This window comes from Ictidomys tridecemlineatus, chromosome 8 (genome assembly GCF_052094955.1).
Source record: "Ictidomys tridecemlineatus isolate mIctTri1 chromosome 8, mIctTri1.hap1, whole genome shotgun sequence".
In the NCBI taxonomy this organism is placed as follows: domain Eukaryota; kingdom Metazoa; phylum Chordata; class Mammalia; order Rodentia; family Sciuridae; genus Ictidomys; species Ictidomys tridecemlineatus.
In genome coordinates, this window is record NC_135484.1 from 30648683 (window position 1) to 30667184 (window position 18502).

At 34.4% G+C, this 18502-nt stretch overlaps 1 long non-coding RNA gene across 3 annotated transcripts in view; it reads right to left on the minus strand.

The window, feature by feature from the left end:
* LOC144366031 (uncharacterized) overlaps window positions 1-18246 on the minus strand; it is a 99784-nt gene extending 81538 nt beyond the window's left edge. For all 3 annotated transcript variants that reach the window (XR_013424847.1, XR_013424846.1, XR_013424848.1), the window contains exon 1: window positions 18051-18246. This is a non-coding gene — a long non-coding RNA (uncharacterized LOC144366031). The remainder of the gene's footprint in view (window positions 1-18050) is intronic.
* Between the last annotated feature and the right edge of the window lie 256 nt (window positions 18247-18502).

The window sequence follows — 18502 nt, forward strand, 5'->3', positions numbered from 1 at the left end:
AATGTAATCACCTCACTTATCTGAGAACAGATTTTTCTGAGTCCCCAATATGGGCCAAGTGCTGCTCTGAGCTTTTTACATATCTTAACTCAATCAATATTTTACAGAGACTGTGTAAATTCTCGCCATTTTCTTCCCTCTCTCTCTCCTCTTCATTACCCTCTCTCTCCTTCCTTCTTTTTTCCTTCCTTCCTTCCTCCCTCCCACTTTCTATCCTGCCATTTTTTCCCCTCATGACAAATGTATTCTCTCTTTTAAGATCATTCAGTTGCTAAGAAATAGAGCTTGATACAGAAATCCAGAGGATCGTTAGGGACTGTTTTGAAATTTATAATCCAATAAATTAGAAAACCTAAAAATAAATGAATACACTTTTAGACACATATAGCCTGCCAAAATTGAATCAAGAGGATATAGAAAATCTAAGCACACTAATATCTAGCAATGAGATAGGAGTAATAAAAATCTTCCGGTCAATTAAATGGCCAGGACCAGATGGATTCTCAGTTGAATTCTATCAGATTTTTAAAGATGAATACCAAAGCTACTCAAATTTTCCATGAAATGGAAAGGGATGGTACACTTCCAAATTCTATGGAAGCCAGTATCAAACTCATATACTCACAGACACATCAAGGAAAGAAAACTACAGACTGATATCCCTGATGAACTTAGATGCAAACATTAAAAAAAAAATGTAGTTGTAGATGGACAGAGTGCCTTTATTTTATTTGTTTATTTTTATGTGGTGCTGAGGATCAAATCCAGTGCCTCATGCATGCTTGACAAGCACATTACCACTGAATTACAGCTCTAGCCCAGATACAAACATTTTTAATAACATAATCAACAATATATTAAGATTGCACATTATGACCAAGTTGGTTTTATCAAAGAGGGGTAAGAATGGTTTAACACATAGCTCAGTAAATATAATTAATCACATAAATAGAATTAAGCACAAAAATCACATAGTCATCTCAAGAGATGAAGATAAACTTCTTTGACAAAATTCAGCACTCATTCAGGATAAAAACACTGAAGAAACTAGAGATAAAACAACCTACCTCAATGTCATAAAGGTTACATACAAAAAAATTCAAAGCCAACATCATAGTGAATGGGGAAAAACTGAAAACATTTTCTTCAAAATCTGGAACAATACAAGGATGTCCACTCTCACTACTCCTTTGTAGTATAGTACTAAAAATTCTAGCCAGGGCAATTAGGCAAGATAAAAAAAATAAATAAAAATAAAAGGAACAAAATAGAAAAGGAAAAAGTCACATTGTCTCATTTGCAGAAGATATGATCCTATACTTAGAAGATCAAAAAAAAAAAAGACTGCTATAACTAATAGACAAATTCAGCAAAGTAACAGATTTTAATATCAACATGAAAAATCAATAGCTTTCCCACATATCACAAATGAATCTGCTAAGAAAGATATCAGGAAAACAATCCCATTCACAATAGCCTCATCAAACAAACAAACAAAAGCAAGGAAAAAATCTAACCAAGGAGACCAAAAAAATGAAAATTATAGAACAATTGAAGAAATTGGAGAAGACACAAAAAGATGAAAAAACCTCCTATATTCATGGATGGGAACAATTAATATTGTTAAAATGTCCATACTACCAAAAACAGTATACAAACTCCTTCCATTCCCTTCAAAATTCTAATAACATTTTTTCCAGAACTAGGAAAAAAGGTCCTAAAATTCATTTGGGAGGATAAAAAACCAAAATAAACAAAGCAATTCTCAGCCAAAAAAGCAATGCAAGAGGCATCACAATACCTGACTTCAAATTATATTACTGAGATATTGTAATAAAATTGCATGCCTCTGGCACAAAAGTAGACACATAGACCAAGAGTACAGAATAGAAGATACAGAGAAACTAGTTATTCATATGTTGAAGAATGAGATTAGACCCTTATCTCTCAGTCAACTCAGAATGGATGAAAGACCTAAGGATTCGACCAGAAACTATGTAACTCCCAGAAGAAAATGTAGGGTCAACATTTTTGCACTTTCCCAATAGGGCCACTAAAACTCAGGAAATAATATCAAGAGTTAATAAATGGGATGGCATCAAATTTAAAAGTTTCTTCATAGCAAAAGAAACAATAAAAAATATGAAGAGAGAATCTATAAAACAGAATAAAATCTTTGCTTAGGTACTCTTCAGACAGAGGATTAATATCCAATATATATAAAGAACACAAAAAACTTAACACCAAACAATAAACAACCCAATTAACAAGTGGACAAATAAACTAAACAGACACTTCTCAAAAGAAGAAATACAAAGTCCAATCAATATATTTAAAATATTTTTAACATCATTATCAATTAGGAAAAAACCCTGAGATTTCATCTCACTTCATTTGAAATAGTAGTCATCAAGACTACAAACAATAATAAATGTCCAAGATAATGTGGAAAAAAAGGAAAATTTTTACACTACTGATGGAATTATACGTTATTACAACCACTATGGAAATCGGTATGGAGGCTCCTCAAAACTAAGCATGGAACCACAATATGATCAAGTTATACCACTTCTTGGTATTTATCCTCAAGAATTAAGTCATCATACTGCAGTGATACATGCATGTCCATGTATTTGTCAGTACAATTCACAACAGTCAAACTATGAAACCAGCCTTGATGTTCATCAGTGGATGAATAAATAAAGAAAATATGCTATACATACATAATAGAGTTTTAGTCATCCATAAAAAAGAACGAAAATTATGTCATTTGCTGGATGGAAATAGAGACAATTATGTTAATCAAATTAAACCAAACTCAGAAAGTCAAGGCACATATGCTTTCTTTTATATGTGGAAGCTAAAGAAGAAAAAGGAAAGAAAGGTAGGAGTGGGTCATATGAAAATTAAAGGTGATCAGTAGAGTAGAGGAAAAGGACCAGGGGAAGAAAGTAGAAGAGGGAAAGGTGAAATACTGGGGAATGATATTGGCCAAATTATATTGTTACATTGTGTGCATGTAAAAATATGTAACAACAAATCACACTATTATGTAAAACTATAATGCACCAATAAAAAATAAGAAAGAAAGAACGAGAACAAAGATTTAAACACAAATATTTTGGTGTCATAATCCAAACTCTAAGCCTTGTTTTCTACCTTACTTTATTTATTTTCATTTTGATTAGCTAGACACACATCTTTCTTTACTATCAAAATGAAAGCTCCCATGGTAAAGGATTGTATTTTAATCTCCTTTTATTTTCCTCAAGTATTTCATTGGTATCCAGTACTTAATAGCTGTGCCACTAACATTTGTCAAATGATTGAATGAATGTCTGCTTTACTATCCTAAAGGAATATTATGATTGGATTAGGTAGCAGAGGTGAAGGGATTTTGCAGATGAATCAGGGTCATTAATAGTTAATTCTGAGTTAATAAATAAAAGAGAGATTATTTTGGATGGGCCTGTTCTAATCAGTCAAGCCCTTTAAAAGAGAATACCAGCTTTTACTATTGGTTTCAAAGGAGCAAAGAGCCATGATGTATAGAGAAATTGCATAATGGGAAATAGCAGTGGCCCCTAGGAGCTAAGGGCTTCAGTCTTAATGCTGCAAGAAACTAAATTCTGCCCACAGTCAGAAAACATGGAAGATCTCAACTTCAAATAAAATTAGCCATGGCCAACACCTTGACTTTAGCCTAATTAGACTGTAAGCAAAGTATCCTGATACATTCAGGGGCAGACTCCTCAACTACTTGGACAATGTATGTTGCTTTCAGTTCCTAAATTTATTGTAATTTATTAGGAACAGTAGAAAACTGATTCAGGTGCAGTGGAATTTAACATTAGATTTTTGGCTTTTGCCGAATTCTTAGATCTGCATTTTATAGGATTGGAAACATGAACAGACTTCAGAAGACAGAAGGCAAAGGGCTGAGAGTGATATGACTGGATTAAAATACTGTGTGTAGAAAATCTGTTCATTTTTCTCTTCCTCCCGAGTCTCCTTGAGACCTCACATGTTAGGAATGGAGTTTCTCCTGTTCTACCCTCTGTGATATCCATGAATATTGGTCTGTACAAATTCCCAATTTTATTTCGTATTTTCCTTTTTCATTCCAGATCCCTGCTGCTATTCTACTCCCCCCATCATTGGCGTTTAATATTTTTAAATATCTTTGTATATCATAAGATGCAGTGTTGTTGAGCTGTGGTATGTGTATGCCTTGAATTTATGTAAGTGCTGTGCTGTAATAATTTTCATTCTGTTTCTAAACTTATATTCAAACTTAGGAGTTCAAGATGTAATCACAGTGGTACAATTAGTTTTTTTGTGGCTTATTACCACTGAGTGTTGCCTAAAATTCACCTTCCACTCATCTATTTCCCTAGTTTTTGGACCGTTATGTAGCCTCCAACTCTTCAAATACGCTGCACGGGCTAGAGAAACACACTCAGGAGTGGTACTTAAGGCCATAAGGTATGCATTTACATGGTTTTACTAAGTACTGTTGGGTGGCTCTCTGGAATCACTTGTTTATATTCTCATTACCCGTACAGGAAAGTTCCATCTCCCCACAATCTTATTAAAACAGTATGATATGACTTTCTAGTTTGTCCAATTTGATGGATGTAAATATCTTATCCCATTACTCGTTAAGGTTCCCCCCTCTGTGACGTGCCAGTTCACTTAACTGGTCCTTATTTCCTTCCTATCTTCTTCCCTCCCTCCCTTCCACCTTTAATACCTTCTTTTCCTCCTCTTTATTTCAGATTTATGAAAGCTTCTTATATACCCAGATATTGGTTTTTGTCTTCTAGACATTTTAACTGTTTTCTTCAACTCTATCTCTCTTGTAATTAATTCTTAATTTTGATGTTGTATTTTTTTTTCATATGATTTGAGATTTGGGGATCTTTTTTTGTAAAGTCTTCTCCATAACAACATTATAACTTTTTCCTTTCACATTTATCATTTTATTTATGTAATTTATTTTACCTGCAGTATGAAGAAAACATCTAGTTTTTTTTCTCATTACATTAAAACAGTTTACCTCAACATATTAAGTAGCAATCTATGAATCTATTTCTTTCCCACTAATTTGTGGTATCACTATTATATAGCAAATATAATTAAGCAGAGTGATTTCTAGGCTATCCTTTCTGCTTCATTGATCTATTTGTCTCTGTACTGGTGCTACACCAACTTTTTAAAAAATTAGTAACTGTGCAATTTGTGGTAAATTAGTAACTGTGTAATGTGTGTAGGTTCCCAAACAACAGAAGAAGAAACCCAGATGGAGGAAGGGCTAGAGTTGGGGAGAGCCATCAGACCAAGTTGAGCCAACTGGTCCTCAAGTATAGAAATGAAGGAAGAAAAGTCAGGCAGAAGCCTTTTGAGCTGCCAGGAAGCTTTAAGGAGAGAATGGCAAGAATACTAGAGCTAAAGTGGTTTTTGGAAGTGCTCTGTATCCCCAGTAATGACTTTGCCCTAATAGCCCTGCCATGCTTAATACCTGAGTGGGAGCAAGTGCATCCTTGGGCATGGCAATGGACTTCAGAGTGCAGCAGCCAGGGAATGTCAATTCTGTGGCCTCAGAGGTCTATCTGCTCTCCACGTGGCAAAGCTACATGTGGATTCAATAGTGAATTTTTCAAGAGTGACTTAGTGATTCTCAGATCTTAAAATAAATTTTAGAATAAGTTTGTCAGATATCTTTTGAAGAAAGATATTTCTTCAAAATATCTTTATGGAATTAATGTTGAAATTGTATTGATTTTTTGACTAATTTGTTTAGAATTAATGTCTTCAAAATGTTAAACTTCACCATTCACAAACACATCATCTGATTTTATTTATTTAGATAGTCTCGTATGTAGTTTAGGTGGTTTCAAAAATTTCTCCATAAAAGTTTTGTGCATTCATTGAGATCGAATTTCAAACAATTTGGAGGATGAATTGCTATTGTAAAGACTATTCATCATTCCTCTGGTTTACTGTTCCTCCACACAACACTGCTGTGCTTTATATTTTATGTGTAGGAAATAATCCAGTTGCTTATTTTCTATTCACACTCTGTCCTTCTGAGTTGCATCTCCATCACTTAAGCGGATGAGCTTCCTCTTTTTAAAATGGTATTATCAAGAATAATACCATCTCTACCTGCAAGTGTTGTGTTCTCAGATGAGACAAAGTATTTTAGTTTTGTGAATGGGAAAGGGATAAAAAGATTGGAGTTTTCACAGGGGTTAGCAAAAAGTTAGTGATTAAGAAATGCCTGTGAACTGTAGATGAAATAGAATATTATAACATTTTCATTTTCCATACCCAGATTCTGTATTCCTCATCTCCAGCTATGCACCAGATATAGCCACTTGAATTTCTCAAACTTAAAGTCTATTATTGTATTCCTACAATTGAGTAGTGTTCTCTTCTAACTTCACTTCATTTTTAATAAGAGCTACCATGAACATTAACAGTATTTGCTTCTAGGATACATCTCAGTTTTAAATATCAATGGAGAAAATGTCCTTTTTGTATAGATTCAAATAAATATACTGGATATTGTCTTTAAATATAACTCCAAACCTATGAGACATGCCTTCACCTACCTGTCAAATGTTGAGGACAATAGAGAAGGAAGTAAACAGGGTACCAGATCGCTCACTGGTTAGTTTAAATCATGACTTTGAAGTTCCAAAACATAATTCATTTTAAAAATAACACAGGAACCATGTTTGTTAAAAAAAATCATAGTTACACTATTTCTTATAAATGTGTTATGTTGTTTCTAAATTAGTTTATAAACGTTATTTAAATTATTTTGACATGTATAATCACTAAAACACAGCAGCTTTCTGATCTAAGTTCACATGCCAAAAAAAAAATTACATTTCCCAATTCCCTCTATTACTAATTTGACACAATATGCCTGTTTTTATCGTTGACTTTGGTTGTTTCTGCAGGTTCTGGAATATCAAATTTTCTTTTCCCGTTAAATATTTCCCCATGAGTTTTGGAGGCCATCTATTGGCCACTTTTCTTTAGCTCAGTAAAGACTCAAGAACAGTGTCTGTCTAATCCCCTCTCACCATATAAAGAGGCAATAAAGAATTTACAGCAAGGTCAAATCTTACAGGGAAAATATTTAAAAGATCATTAAAGTAATTATTCCCTGGAAGCTAAGGTAATTGTTTTAAAATCAGATTTCTAGAATTGTATGGCTATGGAATGACCATAAAGTTGAGAGGGTTAAGCACCAAGTATGTCTTTGGCATCACATTTTGCAGCCTTTTATAACAAAGATTTAGATTTCATTGTGAAATCAAGTAGGCTAAATGGGTTAAATGGTAGACATAATGGCATTGGCTATATACTGCAGGGCCGAAGATGCAGGTGCAAAGTCTTCCTCCTCTTCTCCTTGATGTGCTGTGAGTAGTTTGTCAACAGTTTTCCTGATGGCTTGGTTTTCTGATTGTAACTACACTTGTCACTCACTCAGGGAATCTCTAGGTGAGAGACACTGAATCCTACCTTATTCACTGGGGCTGCTCAGTCACTGTATCCTTCCCACAGGGTTCATTTATTTAAATCATTCAGAGAGCACATTTGATTCCTCCTAGACAAGGACTTTAGTGATTTCATCGATGGCTTCACAGCAGTGCTCACTGTTGTAAAGTAAATCTCCATGTTACAAAGGAGAAGGGAATAGCAAGGAAAGATTGCCAAGCATCAATATTCACAAATATTTAATATTCCCTATCAGAGGACGGACTTAATGACTAATCAATGTTTAATATGCATTTAGAAAATGCAGGAGAAAATGCAATTACCAAATTATCAGAAAGATGACTGATTGAAAAATAAAATTATGTCATTTGCAGGAAAATGGATGGAACTGTAAGATCTATGGTTTGACAGACTCCTACAAAACAGACCGGGAAGCTATCCACAATGCAAACAGCCAAGCAAGTTTCTATTCACTCTGTTTCCTTCCTTGCCGCTGAAAAGCAGAATAAAAAAGAAGGAAAAAAAAAAGTACTTTACATTCTTCTGGAGGAATACTTGCTTCCCTTGGGACATCCTACTATGGAAGTCTGCATGGATACAAAATGAAAACAGAAAATCAAAGGTTTTAAAGTCTAAAAAATAAATTTTGTACCTCTCACCAACTGAGATTAAAGTCTGAAATCTTCCATAATAACCTGAGTTTGAGATGGATGGTGAATTAGTTATATCCTAGAAGTTAGAGTATGTGACAAGGTCTGTTCAGAATAAATTAGTTAAGGCTGAGGGCAAGTCAGAGAGCATCACTTCCTCCCAGGAACTTATCACCACCACACAGCTGCTGTATTAACAGGGAAAAGTGTCAGTAACTGAAAGTAACAGCTATTGAAAAAGGCAGAAATCCACTTTCTTATATAAAATTGCTTAAAGCTTTTAAAATTATGAAGTGGTCAGGTTACAGGTTATAGTTCATTCTGGTTTTGAAGAACTATTATGAAAACTAAGAAAGTCATACTGAAAAACACTGACAAATCATTTTTAAAATGTGACCTGTGTACATTTAATTCTTGTGTTTGCTTTCTTCATAATCTTTAGAGGATTAAAAGAATGTTTACATCCAAGCTTTTAGGCATTCATAGTTTCAGGAGTTTTCAAACAGAAGGAAATATTCTGAAAAACTGTGACTAAAATTTGATATGGGATGCATTTAACAGCTGGAAGGATTTCACACTTAGAGTCCAATTTACAAAACTTTGGAGCTGGCATTGTTTCAAATCTAGTCATGGAAGTCATAATTTCCCAAAGAACTTCTTTCTGGATTTGAAAATTATTTGCGTAAGGAAAATATATCATTTCAAATACTAAGTTATCATAGCAGATTCTGGCCAAGCAAAGCATAAATGCATCACTTCAGAAGAAATGTCTGAGAGCATTATTCCACTCATCTCCCATTCCATTAGGACAGCCAGCTTCATTGTATAACTATCAAAGTCCTTTGTGAGTAGGAAGTTTGTGCTTTCACATCCCATCGTTTCATTTAGCCCAAAAAACTTGCTACTATGCTGAAAGAATAAATGCAAAATTTCAATATTTATAAATAGTAATAATAGGGAATACAATTGATGTTTATTTCATTTCAATTATGTGTTTATACATGCATGCGTGTGTGTGTGTGTATGGGTGCACATGCATGTGCAAGTTTTGGTGGCATTTGTGGGGGACTGGTTAGAAGAAATGTGAGATGGAGATAAAGAGATTTAGAGGGACGTAAGTGGTTTATTTTTCTGATAAATAAAGAAGAGAAAAGAATACTTGTCCAAGAGTCTCATCAATGACACAGTTGCCATTGCTATTATTAGCTGATTTGCTCTGTACTGGGCCTTATGTTCCCAGAACACTGGAAAAGTGATTGACAATGGAAAATGTGGACACTGTACCCCTCTCATCACTGCCTCTTCTCAGAAGGGCCCCCAGGACAGAACTTCCTTTTGCACATGCAGATTTCTCTGGATTCCAGAAAATGGATCAAAGCTTGGGCTCTGTTTTCAAGGTGTAATTTGATGCAGCTCCAAAGGAAATTTTACAAAAATGGTCAGTAATTCAACCATCATCATTAGGCATCAAGTTGTCTTGGCCTTGCCTGGACTCATTGAAGCTTCTCACTTTAGCAATATAAACCACTCCCTTTAAAATTATTCAGGATTCCATTTTAAGTCTCACATGTTTGCATAAATCTGCCTCTCACTTGTTTTAGCAACTATATTCAAATACTTTCTTTAAGAAAATTTTAAATATTTTTAGATCTTATGAGAAGTCTTCTAGTATGGCAAAAATAGCAGGAACAAGGGAATCAGACAAAATGTTTTATATTAATGGTACCTAAAATATTTACTATATTTCTCTGGCTTTAAATTTATTCATTTTCAATGTATTATACTAAATTAAGTTAAAGATAAAGTAATATATATTTCTAAAATATGTGTGAGGAAACACCTGAAATAACACATAAAGGAAGATAAAAGCTCTATAAATCATTATTTTTCAACCTGTGTCATGTAAACGTTGCATCAAGTTTTCAGGTTTTGTAAGAAGTCCCTATGGAATGCTTAAAAGAATTGCAGATTTTGTTTTTGATACTTAAAACACTAGCCTTGTGTGTTAATGTAGTTCTTAGTCTAAACTAGATGAGGCAATGGGAATAAAATATTGCATCAGAATACTTTTTATGCCAGTTGTTTTAAGGATCGACTTATAAAATAAGCCATTTCAAGAAAAAAATTTCTTAAGAAAAATTGCAGATGTGACCCCTGAAGGTTGTGGGACTCCAGAGTTTTAATACCTGAAGTGTAGTTCCATTAGCAAATTGTGTTTCTATCTTGGAGAACCAAATTATTTAAAACCTAAACCCCCACCCCATGCAACTGGTACAAAATTGAAGATCTAATAATATTTCCAGATATTAGCTTCTCTTACTCCATCACCAGATTTTTGGCCACAGGCCACATAAATAAGTGGAAGTATGTTGTGCCCTGTACTATCCTACTTAATTCCTGTCTGGCCTTTGTGATTTGCACTGCGAAAACAAGTGACACAGCTCCTGCTTGGCTCAGAGTACACAAGATTACAAAATCTGCTTATCCCTGTTTTGTTTTAACACCTGTGGGGGGAAAAATATAAGACTGTCATGTGGCACACAAAAGGCTCAGGTGTCTCCCTGTTTGGAAGCTGGCAGTCCTGAACAGCAAGAGGAAACAGGGTTGTAATATTAATAAACACCTGCCAGGATTGTTATACTCATTGGCTCCATCCCAGTGAAAGAGTTAATCAACTAACTCTAACAAAACAATTGTCTAAGCCCTGAAGCATTATATGTTACCACATCACTCTGAGTTCAGCCGGTGATAAATATGAGAAACTCATGTACTGTACTGTTCTGTCACCTAGGGGAGCCGAGTATGTCCCTGACCCCAAAGTTAAAAATAACAACAGTAATGAGACCACAGTCCATGCATGCTGGGCACTGTCCTAGGTAGATGTTGGGATACTGCAGTGAATGAGAGAATAAAGGCCCTACTCCATGGAGGTCACGTTCCACTGGGAGAGACAAACACAAATTCCAAGCCCAGTGATTCCCCATCTCAGTGCTCTCAGATCCTTCTGCTCATTTCCCTTATGGGATTGCTCAGTGACATGGAGAGTCATGGGTGGGAAAGATCAGGGGGAGATTGGGAGAAATTTGATTGAAGAAGAGCCACTGAACAGACAGCTGAAAGAGGAGAAGGAACCAGCCTGGAGAAACCTGGAGAAGACAGACTTCCCCAAGATAAATGCAGATGGTCAGAGAGGTGACCCAAGGAAGCAGAGGGTGTAGCCATTAAACCTGTACCTGACAAACTACAAGTCTTTGCTCTTTCTATGATACTAGGGCAGAATCGTTTCTTCAGAGTAAAGTAAGTAAGTTGATATTGTGGGTATTCATCATAGTACAATACATTTGCTTCCTTAACAATCTGTGCATTTTATTAGGCCTTAGATATGTGGGATCACGTCAGGGCCTGCTCCCAGGGGAGATTTAGAACACCATAGTGAGGCTTCTTTAAAGACTTTCTTTACCAAACATTTTTTTCCACTTTATGTTAGTAAGACTTACTTTAAGTTGGATCTTATTTCTTGAATTAGTCAAGTGTTAAGTATTTAAAGGTAGCACATAAAATATAAATCCCACTTTCACACACAGATAAAATGTTGAGAAGAAACAAAAACATTTAATTGTGGGGTGAGGAAGGTAGGAAAACACAACTTGGTAAAAATGTGCGACTATCAAATGTATTTCAAATAAGAAAAAATAAAGAGATAGGCTAGAAAGGTGTACATATATTAGTTGCTATAAGCTGCTCAGAGACAGGACCTGGAGTTGCGTTATCTCTGTGCCACAGTGTCATGTACAAAGGGAGATTTCAACAAGCACTGGTTCAAAAATGATGGACAATGAATGAATAACCAAGCAACTGGCCTTATAATTGCATTCTAACAAAACAGAATGATAATAAAACATTTATGTTATGAGGACAAAAAGTACAGAAAAAATGGATTAATATCAAGGAAAGGACTGACAGAACAGAACAATAAAACAATGGTATTGCTTTCCTTGAGGAGAAAAGATAGAAAATGCTAAATTTAAAAGCCAGACAGTGATATTTTGTGCATCAAATAAGTGCCTTTATTCATTGTTTTTATTATATGAATTATTTAAGCCCACAGAAAAACAGTCTTATCACGCAGGCTTTCTCTCTCTCTCTCTCTCTCTCTCTCTCTCTCTCTCTCTCTCTCTCTCTCTCTCTCTCCCCCCCCCCCACCTCTTTGGTGTGTGTGTGGTTTTCTTATTTGGGGGGTTGCATATGAAGACAGGAAGGATACAAAGAAGTTTTAAAATATCACCACTCTCCCATTAGTTATGAGCAGCTGAAGAGTTAGAAGCTATGGAAATAGAGAGGGGAGGCTGGAGACCAAAGCTACAAACCTGGTTTCTTTTATATTTCCCAGTTGGACTATTAGAACTGAATTAAAGAACTTTGCTGAATTATTCTGTGGGCCTAAGTGAATCTGGCCAGAAGTTGAGAACAGAAAACATATTGCAGAGGACACAGGGGAGTCTCAGACAAATTACAATGGCTTCACCCACTCATGCAACACACACACATTCTCTCCCCAACCTACACCCCAGTGAACCAAGAAAAGTAAACTCTTCTATACTTAAAATTGGAAAAGACACATATGAGCAATCTGCATCAGGAATAATTCCAGAACATTGCAAGAATAAATAAGCCATTTGTTCATTTCACTAATTATTTAATGGCACCATTATTAGCCATTGTGTAAAGATAATCTCCAGTGAAAGACAATCCTACACTATTATGGCAACCTCACATGCCAGTTCTCTAGACTAAACCAAACCGATTCAAACCTGAACTGGTTATAACAGTGCCTGTTTTAATTTATTAGTGCTAATTATGTACAATTCTATTATTTTAACATGCAACAAAATAGTATTAAGGGGATGTCAGCATTTACTTGAGGAATTACTAGCAAAAGAGGATTAAACACCCAGATTTTAAAAAACTAAATCAGTGTGACAGGGACAAGCAAACCTATTTGTTAATGAGTAGAAATTCCCCTGTTAGAAAACTGTTAAAAACCAAAGAATAAAACTCATCATGAATACTCATAATAAAACATGACAAAGCATAATAAAATAAATGATCAAACAAGTATAGGAACATAATATTGATAGAATTTAGGTAACAAGTATATAAGTATTCACTGTAACATTATTTCAACTTTGTGTATGTTTGAAAAAAATCTTAATAAAATGGGAAAAATAAGAACCTCAAAAAAATAACAACTAGAGAAATACATTAGGGACAATGAGATGATATTATCATGTGTCATTGCCAATAGGTAAGCAGGAAAGGGCAGAGTAGCCAAGAGCATAGTCTTTGAAGTTAATACATCTAGAAGCCAATGTCAGCCCCAGCATTGATCCACTACACATCGCTGCAGTAACTACACTGTTAGCCCCTCTCCTGGCATCAGTAAAATGAAGATCCCTTATCTACTTTATAAAAATGTAAACATAAGTAAGTCTTAGCAGGATATCAAACATTAGTTACATTTTGGAAACCAAAAATGCCATTGATAGGGATATAAATTAATAAATTGCATAAACACTAGCCCCTGTGTGATACATATAGAGTGTTAATAACCCGGCTTTATCAGTTAAGATGTTCTCAGGTGCAAACAATGAAATACTCAAATAAAAGGTCAATTTTTGTACAGCACATGTAAAAAGATGTCTAGAAATAAAGGGTTTTGTGACTCATTAATTCAGCAGCATAAAAAAACTAGAATGCTGCAGGAGAATTTGGTTTCCTCTCATAGTCCTAAGCTGACTGCAGCCACTCAACCTTCATTTCCCCTCAGTCTAACATGTCAAGGCAAGTTAATTCTTGCAACATCTCTCTTGTCATCAGGAAAGAAGCATTTTCCCAGCAACACTCTAACATATCTACACTTCTGTGTTATTAGGCAGAAATGGATCCCATATTGCCCCACTAAACACTGACCAAGAAGAATGAATCTTTAGAACTGGCTGAAAACAGTCATGGTTTATCACCTGTAGTTAGACAAGGTGCCCAACTTCCCTGAGTGCATTTATGTCCAAATAACTAGAAAAAGAGCAGTATTATATTCATAAAATAGCTGAGGAATACAGCCATTGAATTGCTAACCAACAGTTGTGTGCTACATATAGGATATAATAATTATACGTTAATAAAAGCATACACAAATTACATGCTGATCAGAATAACTGAATGACTTAAAATGACAAGAATTCCTGTGATAAAAGAAAGTTTTTAATTTGCTAAGACTATGTATACAGCAAGGATTCTACTAAAGTATTTCATACTGAAGTTGATGTTTGGTTAATCTATAGTATGTGCATTGTTGACTATAAAGGATAGCTTGAAAATTTTTATGAAAATATTTCTCTAAAGATTTTTCTTTTTTTTTTTTTTTTTGGTACTGGGTATTGAACTTAGGGACACTTAACCATGGAACCACATCCTTAAACACTTTTTATTTTTCGAGTCAGGTATCTCTAAATTGCTTAGAATCTCCATAAGTTGCTGAGGCTGATCTTGTACTTGTGTTTCTCCTTCCTCAGCCTCCCAAGCCACTAGTATTACAGGCATGCACCATGGTTCCAGCTGATTTTTGCTTCAAAACTAAAGTCTCTACAAATGGCAGACAAATAAATGAAAAAAAAAAAAAAAAGCTCAGTGTCATTATTTAACGCAATAAAAACCACATGAATTTATCATCTCAGTTAGAAAGGCTATTATAATATATATATATAACAAGTGCTGGCAAGATTTTGGAGAAAAAGTAACCCATACACAGTGTTTGTTGGTGGGAATGAAAGGTAGCATAGTCATTGTGGAAAACAGTGTGGAGTTCTCTCAAAAAATTAAAAAATAGAGCTAACATATTGTCCAGCAATTGAACAGGGGGTATGTACCTTGTATTGGTCACGTTTTTGTCACTACAACAAGATACTTCATGCAGTCTAATTCTACAAAGAGATTTTTTTGTTAAGCTTACAGTTTGAGAGGCAGAACATTTAAACAGAACAGCACAGGTTCTGGCAAAGACCCCCTTCAGCTGCATTACCATGTGTGGAGAGCAATGAAGGGAGTTGCACAGGAACAAGCAGATCACATCTCCACACAGGAAGTAGAGAGAGAAGGAGGATCCAGGCTTGCTCCTTTCATAAACCCTCTTGAGAGAACTATCAACTGGTGGCAGGAAAACTCATACCCTCCATGACCTAAGGACCTCCCGATAGGCTTTACCTCTTAAACATTCCATGGCCTCCCAATCTCACCTTAGAATGGAATTCTAGTCATCTACTAAGAAAAAGGGAAAAAAGAGAGAAAAAAAAAGGGAAAAAAAAAGTTGACATCTTGTTTCTTACAATTACATGGACAGATCCACGGGACATAATGGTAAGTGAAAGAAGCCAGACACAGAAGACCAATACCACATGACCTTACCCACATGTGGAGTCTTTCATGATCTCACAGAAGCAGAGAGTAGAACATGGTTACCAAAGGCTTAAAAAGGGGGTGAGGGGGAAGTACAGGGAGAGGTTGGGCAACAGATACAAGTTAGATAGGAAGAATAATCTGGTATTTTGTTGCACAGTAGGGTTACTATAATTTTAACAACATTTTGTATATTTCAAAATAGAGGATTTTGAGTGTTTTACCACAGAGAAATGATCAATGTTTGAGATGATGGATATGCTAGTTATCCTGATTTAATCATTACACAATGTATACATGTATCAGAATATCACATTGCACCCCATAAATTTGTATAATTAATATGCCAATTAAAAATAAAATTAAACAAAAGAAAAAAAACATCTGAAAGAAGAAAATAAAACCAATGTTTTCTCTGGAAAAATTTTTCTGATAAACCAGATTTTATACATAAATGAGCTTTTTGTTTACATATGTTCCTTTAGGGTAAGTTTTAAAAATAAATAATAGATTAGTTCATAATATCAAATAATAGTTGATAAACACCCAATGTTAGAAAAAACATTTTCATTGTAAAATGTAGTATAGCAAGAAGCTGTACGTAAATGGCACTATTTAGTTAGAACTTTTACCATACAGATGTTCTGTATATAAAATGTGATATTCTGTACTGTATTTGGTTAATGCAAAAATACAGTTTACTAATATTTACGAGACCATTGAGGGGGTTGTTATAATTGTGTCAAGACTAAAGTTTAGGTAGATCACTCTGTCATCAGATGCTTGAAAGGTAGGCAGAATACAGTAGGGCAATGCACATTATGAAACTTTTGGATAAACAAAGTTTTACTTGAATAGGGACCTAGCAGCCCTTTGGAAAACATGCCCTTGGTCCCCAGCTAATAGTATTTTGTGAGCCTTGTATTCAGGCCAAAACTCTTTGAAAGTCCTAAGGGAGCTACTGTGCCTAAGTTTCAGCTAATTTAGCATCATTTAAACAGGACCATGTACTATATCTTAGGATCTGGATTTCTTTATTTCCAATTATTTAATGGAACCATTGAAAAACAGTATTTTTTTTTAAAAAAAAAGACATAAAAAATCCACATGATTTCCTTCTTTCGTATATTGAAAATACATGTTATTGCTTTGAATTAAATTCATTTCAAATCAACAAATATTTACTGAGTTCTTACCATTTGCAAAACCCTGCATTTGGAGCAACAGAACCTAAAACATAACCCTGGACTTGTAGAATGTTAAGAAGGTAGAATTCATTTATGATTTTACTTAAGATATCTTCCTCTATAATAGGTTCAAGAGATCTATGCACAATGTGATAACTATGGTGAATACAATGTATTGTGTACTTGAAAATGGTGGAGAGGAGATTTTGAGTGTACACACACACACACACACACACACACACACACACAGGGACAAACATGTGATACATAAGTTAATTATTTCAATTTAGCCATTCCACAATGTTTACATATTTCAAAAGATCATGTTATACACCATAAATACATGTTCTACAGAAAACTTTCAGTTAAAATGACTAAATAAATAATTTGAAAAAAGTCTTTCCGTAAGATTTTCTGGCAGTTGAAGACTCTTTTGAGGCAATATGTTCCTGTATGAAGGAATTTTTTAAAAGAGGCAGGCAGGTAAAATAGAGGAAATACATGGCAGAAAGACATTGGGTTTTTAAAATTTAGTTACTTTCCTCTGCTTTTCCATACCTCTGTATTATCCAAAGGCATTATTTCAAAACAAGCACGTATTTCTTTAAATAAGAAATAAATATTCATTTTATCTTTTCTTGCTCATAATTTTCCAGCTCATAGTCTGGGTTAACTTTTTATATCTGTCTTTTTTTTTTTTTTTAAAAAAAAAAAAAAGAGTCTATCTTTCAGTTTTCAAATTCTATTTTCTGTTAGATTACTTTTTTTCAAGTGTGCCAATTGTTTTTCATGATGCTTTTCTGTTCTTGTACAATTTCAACTCTTTTATGCTTTAAATATTTTTTAAAAATATATTTTGAATACTCTGTCAGATCATTTCAGTTATTTCACGTTATTGGATCCTAAATCTAATGTTTACAATGCCTTCTGAATCTTGTTTACCTGGGTTCATATCCCTGGATATTTTATAATTCTGAATTACAAATTAGAGCCAACTATAGCAGCTAATGAGGTAATTACTTTGGTGCTCAGTTCTCATTTTATTCTTGGTATTTAGGGAAATAATTTTAGCATGTTTCTGCTGCATATTTAAAAAACAAGCTTTTATTTAATCTTGAATTCCTAGGAGGTGGAAGGACTTACAGGCTATTGCCCTTACACTGTGTTGTACATGAATATAAGAGGCATAATACTTCAGGTTGAACCTTAAGCCAAATGCATAAAACTAGAAAGAATTGAATCTTACCTTCTTAAATATTTTTCTGTCTGGTCTTCCAAAACAATTACCCATAATGTAGGAATTTTCTCCGAATTAAATCAAGCCTGTTTTTCATAGTCATATGGTTTATTCTTGAAAGAAGTAAGTTAATCCAGTTATTTTCTGGGGTAATTTGAAAATTTCTATTTGAACGTGAAATTTCCATTGCCATATGTTTGTTCATTGTATTAATATGAATATTCCACTGGGTGTCATTTTACAATTCTGAATTAGGTCACCTTTCATATGATTACTAAATGCTTATCCAGATTTGGGGCTGTTTTCCTTCCTTTCTCCTGTAAACCATAATCACTCTAAAACACTTGAATTGTTCTTTAGAAGAAAAAGACTTGTAAGATTCTGTGTAATTTTCTTTTTTCATGATTTATCAATTCTCTCCTTCTCTGTACAATAAGACTACAAAACTAACTAAAAAGTTG